Here is an 8,203-nt window from a genome sequence, read left to right as displayed (position 1 = left end):
CAATGGACCAGTTCGTCACTGTGGGGATGAGAAAGTTCCATGGACCAGTTCTGTCACTGTGTGGAGAGAGAGTGTCATAGCCAGTTCTGTCACTGTGGGGGAGAGAAAGTGTCATGGACCAGTTCTGTCACTGGGGGAGAGAAAGTGTCAATGGACGCAGTTCTAGTCTCACTGTGGGGAGAGAGAGTGTCATGAACCAGTTCTGTCACTGTGGGGAGAGAAGTGTCATAGACCAGTTCTGTCACTGTGGGGAGAGAGAGTGTCATGGACCAGTTCTGTCACTGTGGGAGAGAGAGAGTGTCATGACCAGTTCTGTCACTGGGGGAGAGAGAGTGCCATAGACCAGTTCTCATCACTGCCAGGGAAGAGAGAGTGTCATGGACCAGTTCTGTCACTGTGGGGAGAGAGTGTCATAGAACCAGTTCTGTCACTGTGGGGAGAGAGAGTGTCATGGACCAGTTCTGTCCACTGCCAGGGGAGAGAGAGTGTCATAGACCGTTCTGTCACTGTGGGGAGAGAGAGTGTCATGGACCAGTTCTTGTCACTGTGGGGAGGAGAGAGGTGTCATGGACCAGTTCTGTCACTGGTGGGAGAGAGAAGTGTCATAGACCAGTTCTGTCACTGCCAGGGGAGAGAGAGAGTGTCATGGACGCAGTTCTGTCACTGTGGGAGAGAGAGATGTGCAGGACCAGTTCTGTCACTGTGGGAGAGAGAGAAGTGTCATGGACCAGTTCTGTCACTGTGGGAGAGAGTAGAGTGTCATGGACCATTTGTCACTGTGGGGGAAGATGTCATGGACGTTCTTGTCACTGTTGAGGGAGAGAGAGTTGTATGGACCCAGTTCTGTACTGTGGGGAGAGAGAGTGTCCATGGACCAGTTTCTGTCACTGTGGGGAGAGAAAAGGGTATTTCATGGAGTTATGTCTTTCTCCAGCGTATCCATAACCTGCTATTTTAAATTGGCTATGCTTTATTCAGCTCTAAGAGAAGAGAGATGAAGAGAACATGGAGGGAGACGGAGAGTGATGGAGGGGGATGGAGGGAAAGGGAGGGTCGGAGACGGAGGGAGAGAGAGGGAAGGGGATGGAGAGGGAGGGTGGGTTCGGAGACGGAGGAGACAGAGGGATACGACACGCTGCTCATGGTCCCATCTTCAGCTCTCCAGCTTGTCATCTCACCGTCATTCCAATTCTATAATTACCCACTGTGGTGTGTCTCTACGAGTGTCATTCCTGTCTCTGTATCAAGGCCGCATTTCTCCAGGTTTAGAGGTGTATCTGAGGTATTGTGTGGTATATGTATTGTTATGTGTGAATTGTAATGTGGGTGTGGTATTGTATTGGTGAGGTTGTGGTATTGTATTGGAGGTGTGGTATTGTATTGTGAGGTGTGGTATTGTATTGTGAGGTGGTGGTATTGTGTGGTGTGGTATTCTATTGTGAGGTGTGTGTGTTGTATTGTGAGGTGTGGTATTGTATTGTGAGGTGTGGTACGTGTATTGTGAGGTGTGGTATTGTGAGGTGTGGTATTGTGTGTGTGTTGTGTGGGGTATGTATTGTGAGGTGTGGTATGTATTGTGAGGTGTGGTGTGGTATTCATTGTGAGGTGTGGTACTCTATGTGAGATGTGGTATTGTATTGTGGAGGTGTGGTGTTGTATTGTGAGGTGTGGGTGTGGTATTCTATTGTGAGGTGAGGTACTCTATTGTGAGATGTGGGTATTGTATTGTTGAGTGTGTATGTGGTATTTTGTAATTGTAGGTGTGGTTTGTTTGGTGTGTGTGGTGTATTTATTGTGAGGTGGGTACTCTATTGTGAGATGTGGTATTTGGTAATTGTGAGTGTGTGGTATTGTATTGTGGAGGTGTGGTATTGTGTGGTGTGTCTGGTATGATGAGAGTGTGGTACTGTATGGTGAGTGTGGTATTGTGTGTGGTGTGGTATTATGTGAGGTGTGGTACTGTATTGTGGAGGTTGTGGTATTGTTTGTGAGAGTGTGGATATGTATTGTGAGGTTGTAGTATTGGTGAGGTGTTGTACTGTATTGTGTGGTGTGGGTACTGTATTGTGAGGTGTGGTATTGTGAGGTGGTGTGTAGGTTGTGAGGTGTGGGTATGTGGTATGTGTGAGGTGTGGTACTGTATTGTGAGGTGTGTATTGTATTGTGAGGTGTGGTATTGTGTTGTAGATTGTATTGTGAGGTGTGGTACTGTATTGGAGGTGGTATTGTGTGGTGAGTGTGGTATTGTATTTAAGTGTGGTATTGTATTGTGAGGTGTGGTATTGTATTGTATTGGTGAATGTGTACTGTATTGTGTGATTGTATTGATTGTGAGGTGTGGTATGTTGTGAGGTGTGGTTTGGTTATTGTGAGGTATTGTTATTGTTGAGGTGTGGATTGGTGATGTGATGGTGTGGTGTGGTATTGTGAGGTGTGGTATTGTATTGTGAGTGTGTGGTATTGTGAGGTGTGGGTGTGGTATTGTATTGTGAGGTGTGGTATGTAATTGTGAGGTGTGGTTATGGTATTGTTGAGGTGTGGTACATGTATTGTTGAGGTGTGGTATTGTGTGTGTGTGGTATTGTATTGTGAGGTGTGGTATTGTATTGTGAGGTGTGATTAGTTTGGTGAGGTGTGGTATTGTAATGTGGTTGTGGTGTGGTATTTGTATTGTGAGTGTGGTATTGTATTGTGAGGTGTGGTATGTATTGTGTGTGTGAGTGATTGTGAGGTGTGGTGATTGTATTGTGGATGGTGTGAGGTATTGTATTTGTGAGGTGTGGTTACTGAGTTGTGAGGTGTGGTTATCTTAGTATTTGGTGAGGTGTGGGTAATTTGTATTGTAGCGGTGTGGTGTGGTATGTATGTATTGTGAATGTGTGGTATTGGTATTGTGAGGTGTGGTATTTGTATTGAGGAGGTGTGGTTATTGTATTGTGAGGTGAGGTTGTGGTATGTTATAGTATTGTGAGAGGTGTAGGTACTGTAGTATGTGTAGCGAGGTGTGGTATTGTGCGGTGTGGTATTGTAGTGGTGTGGTTTGTATTGTGAGGTGTATGGTATTGTGAGGTTGGTATTGTGAGGTGTGGTGTGGTATTGTATTGTTGAGGTGTGAGTCATTGTAATTGTATGTGATGTGTAGGTGTGGTATTGTATTGTGAGGGTGGTGTATTGTGGTGGATTGTATTGTATTGTGAGGTGTGGTGTGTGGTGTGATGTATTGTGAGTGTGTGGTATGTATTGTGATGGTATTGTATTGTGAGTGGTGTGGTTTGTGTAATTGTAGGTGTGGTACTTAAGTATATGTGTGAGGTGTGGTATTGTGGTGTGGTATTGTTTAAGATTGTAGTGAGTGTGGTATTGTATTGTGAGGTGTGGTATTGTATTGTGGGTTGTGAGTATTGTATTGTGAGTGTGGTACGTATTGTGAGGTGTGGTAAATTGTGAGGTGTGCGTATGGTGATGTTGAGGCTGTGGTGGTTGTGGTGTGGTATTGTATTGTGAGGTGTGGTACTGTATTGTGAGGTGTGGTATTATATGTGAGGTGGGTGTGGTGTGGTATTATATGGTGAGGTGTGGTATTGTGAGGTGTGGTACTGTATTTTGAGGTGTGGTATTGTATTGTGAGGTGTGGTATTGTATTGTGAGGTGTGGTACTGTATTGGGAGGTGTGGTATTGTATTGGGAGGTGTGGTATTGTATTGGGAGGTGTGGTATTGTATTGTGAGGTGTGGTATTGTGAGGTATTGTGTGGTGGTATCGTGTGGTGTGGTGTGGTACTGTGAGGTGTGGTGTGGTACTGTGTTGTATTGTGTGGTGTGGTACTGTGAGGTATTGTGTGGTGTGGTACTGTGAGGTGTGGTGTGGTACTGTGAGGTGTGGTGTGGTCCTGTGAGGTTGTATTCATCCTGCTAGACAAAGCCATGACATGCATTATGTGTGTTGATACGACAACACACAGGGAGTGTGTCCCCGGCTGCAGGGCAAGGTTCAGACCTCTGGGCTGTCCTCATTAGGAGTCTATCAGTCAAACACAAACACCACACACACACACACACACACTGCCAGAGAGCCCAAACCACAGCAGCTAAGACGGACACACGTACACAAGAAGACAGAGTAGCTATTTGACCAACGGTGACTATGAGGCAGCATCCCACTGACTGTAGGCATGCCTATATCTGGCCTATAGTTAGCCGTTGATAAGGTGGTAAGCCTGACCAGCAGCAGTGGTGCAGTGAATAGGCATCTGCCTCAGTTCTCTTCAGTGGTGCCTAAACAGTTGCCCAAAACATCTCACAGGATGCCAATGGATAGTTTCAACATGGAGACACACTGTCATCCAGTGGCTAGATATGGTACTGTATTCTCAGTAATGCCTTATAATAAATAGCTCAATGAAACACATTTCATGGACAAAGATTTATTGATTTGAAACCTACCAGTGAAATGAGTGTCATTATTATAACTGATTATAAGAGAGTGAGTTACATAAAGATCTGATGGGATCCTTATTGCCATATAGGAGATACCCAACCGGTTGGCATGCAGTCATATTCAAAACCAACCGTAGTCCAGCCTCCCTCATACACTCATTAGACTCTAGGCTACATTAGGAGAAATCTACAGGCCACAAAAATGACAATGGGATGTTTGCTTTGCTGTAAGACAGACCTTTGGACATACAGCAATATGAACACGTGTCATATGATATACAATACAGTTGACTGCAGAAGTACAAATKGATCATGAATTGGTTTTCAACAAAAAATCAGTAATGTTGAGGACCTGAAAAACCAAACTCTACATTTTCACATGTTACTGAATAGGAGATGATGTTCTGGTAACGTAGAGGTACTGTTGAGGCTGTGGGGTAAAAACACTGAGGATGCAGGCTTCGCCTCGCTTGAGACACGTGACTAACAAATGGTTCACCGGCTGTCTGACTCTCCAAAGTCTTTTCCATAGCAGAGGACATATACAAAATGCTAACCGCTCCCCTCCTGAGCTTTACATACAGACTTCTTCAGATAGTCACCAGGTTCCCAATGGACAGAAGAATAAATTACCACACAAATCATCAAAGTACATATACACAACAGGATCTGTCTTCATACAGTATATACACAATCAATGGAAAATAATGGAAAGCTGTATAGATACAAAAAAGTAATGTAACAATATATACAAACATCATCTTTTGAAACTTTGTCCAGGATTCAATCCGATTGCGCTTTTTGTCGGCTCTACTCCATTTAAAGGTCATTTCCGATTGAGCTGACAAATGCAGCATTTACCAAGAATGCAGTCTCCGGAAACGGGCCAACATTGTCTTTAAAAAGGTGCATAGCGGACAAAGCGAGCTTGGATTGAATCCCGGCCTTTGATTGCTTTTGTGTGTTCTCAGTGGTGTAAAGTACTTAAATAAAAATACTTTAAAGTACTACTTAAATAGTTTTTGGGGGAGTATCTGTACTTTATTTTTTACAACTTATACTTGTACTTCACTACATTCCTAAAGAAAATTATGTACTTTTTACTCCCTGAAACCTAAAAGTACTTAGATACTAGATAGCTTAGCAGGACAGGAAAATGGTCAAATTCGCACACTCATCCCTGGTCATCCCTACTGCCTCTGATCTGGCGGACTCACTAAACACACATGCGTCCTTTGTAAATGATGTCTGAGTGTTGGAGTGTGCCCCTGCCTATCCATAAATTAAATAAACAAGAATGGTGCCGTCTGGTGTGATTATTATAAGGAATTTGAAACGATTTACACTTTTACTTTTGATACTTAAGTATATTTTAGCAATTACATTTACTTTTGATACTTAAGTATATTTAAACAAAGACTTTTACTCAAGTAGTATTTTACTGGGTGACTCACTTGAGGCATTTTCTATTAAGCTACTTTTACTTTTACTCAAGTAGTATTTTACTGGGTGANTTTTACTCAAGTAGTATTTTACTGGGTGACTCACTTGAGGCATTTTCTATTAAGCTACTTTTACTTTTACTCAAGTAGTATTTTACTGGGTGACTTTCACTTGAGGCATTTTCTATTAAGCTACTTTTACTTTTACTCAAGTATGACAATTGGGCTCTTTTCGGACCACTGTGTTGTTAAATGTTTAAGTAAAGCAGAATACTTCTATATCTAGTGGCTAGACTGGAAGCCTTGTCTATCTATTCATATCCTCATCTAGTGCAGAGCGGTCCTCTGGAGCTCCCATTTCACTACAACATTCAAGGTTTTTTGAAGACCAAATGAAAGGTGCAGTATTTGTATTTGCGGCTGAGGCAAAATGACGGGTTGCAAGCAGTTCAGAAGAAACAGTAGAAATCCCAAGTGGAGTGTTCCTCGATAAGATCCAACCTGGACTCAGGGATAAACGTAACATAGTAAATGTAAATMCCGAATACTCYAATTAGYACGCTTATGTTACGTTTCGTATGGTATGTATTGATTTATGGATGTCCATCATACATTTTGTACAATATGTTACGATTTTGAAAACGTATGATATGTTACGAATTCCAATTAGTTGTGGCTAACGTTAGCTAAGCGGCCAATGCTAACCTTAGCGAGGTTAGTTGTAATAGGGATTAAGGTTAGGAGTTAGGTTAATGGGTTAGGGTAAGGGTTAGCTAACATGCTAAGTAGTTGCAAAGTAGCTAAAAAGTAGTAAGTCGTGGCTAAAATTCTAAATCTGCCCGTCATGATTCAAACACGCAACATTTGGGTTGCTAGACATTGCCGTTATACATCCACCCAGACCAACCACCGTACTTTCGTTTTTGCCTTATGTCTTATGTAACCATACAAAACGTAACACAACATACTAATTTCAGTATTCTGGATTTACCTTTACTATGTTACATCTAGTCTATGAGACCAGGCTTTAAGATCAGGTCAGGAAGGACCTCTGTATCTCAGCGTGTGTAGAGCATGGTGCTTGCAACACCAAGATAGTGGGTTCGGTTCCCGGGACCACACATATGTAAAACGTGGATAAAAGTGTCTGCTAAATGGCATATAGTATTATATTACCCCAGCGATGATATTGGGATAAAGTCTCCTCTATGAGTCTCTCCATCATGTTGAGTAGTGTGTTTGGAACTGGGCCCAGGACAGTCAGTGTGGCTGGATCACTCGATCAAGGGCCAAGTGTTCGGTTTGAGATTCAGCCTGTGTTGGGACAGTGATGTTAATGGCTTAGCGTTAGCGGGTGGATTTAGAAACTTGAGTCCCAGGTTCAGAGTGTTATATGTGTGTCGTCAATATCTCTATGCATGGAACAGTGTTGGGTCAGTGGTGAGTGGTGGGTTGGGAACTGCTGGAAACGGGCCCAGGTCAGTATAGTTGTGTCTCAATATCTCTCCATGGAACAGTGTTGGTCAGTGGTGGAGTGGTGGGTTTGGAACTGGGCCCAGGCCATTAGTGTGCTCAATATCTCTCCATTGGAACAGTGTTGGGTAGTGGTGAGTGGTGGGTTTGAACTGGGCCCAGGACCAGTGAGTGTGTCTCAATATGTCTCCATGGAACAGGTGTTGGAGTGAGTGGTGGGTTTGGAACTGGGCCCCAGGCCAGTGATGTTGTCTCAATATGTCTCCATGGGAACAGTGTTGAGGTCTATGGTGAGCTGGGGGTTCGGCAACTGGGCCCAGGCCAGTGAGTTGTCGAATCTCAATATTGTTCTCTCCTATAAAGAGAACAGTGCATTGGGTACAGATCTGTAAGTGGATGCCACGGTTTTGAACTGGGCCCAGGCCAGTGAGTGTGTCTCAATATGTCTCCATGGAACAGTGTTGGGACAGTGCTGAGTGGTGGGTTTGGAACTGGGCCATGCTTTATATGAGTCTCTCCACGGGCGGCGGCTGGGCTATGTTCCACATCTCTACGCGGGATCCCTCCTTCTCCTGTCGGCTGGGGCTGTARGTACCGTGGGTGGCCCTACGGTTCAGAGCCACCACCAGGCCCACAGAGATACTGACCAGGGCCAGTAGCAGCACCACTGACACCAGACTGACCGACAGCAACAGGTCAGCGGTCAGCCCTTCAGAGGTCAACTGGATGGGGAGAAGGGGTGAGGAAGAGGAGGAGGGTAGAGGTGGGAGGAAGAGGAGGAGGGGGAGGACAGCGGTGGAGGGTGAAGGTGTTGAGGACAGGTAGAGGTGGGAGGGAAGAGGAGGAGGAGGG

The 8,203-nt window shown here is 44.3% G+C and overlaps 1 long non-coding RNA gene across 1 annotated transcript; it reads left to right on the top strand.

The window, feature by feature from the left end:
- The first annotated feature begins 7,115 nt into the window (after positions 1-7,115).
- Positions 7,116-7,872, top strand: LOC139028968 (uncharacterized). The gene is made up of 3 exons (XR_011481200.1): positions 7,116-7,141; positions 7,367-7,437; positions 7,774-7,872. It is a non-coding gene; the product is annotated as an uncharacterized lncRNA (long non-coding RNA).
- The last annotated feature ends 331 nt before the right edge of the window (positions 7,873-8,203 follow it).

This window comes from Salvelinus sp. IW2-2015, linkage group LG16 (genome assembly GCF_002910315.2).
Source record: "Salvelinus sp. IW2-2015 linkage group LG16, ASM291031v2, whole genome shotgun sequence".
Classification (NCBI taxonomy): Eukaryota; Metazoa; Chordata; class Actinopteri; order Salmoniformes; family Salmonidae; genus Salvelinus; species Salvelinus sp. IW2-2015.
This window is presented reverse-complemented; position numbering and strand designations above follow the sequence as displayed.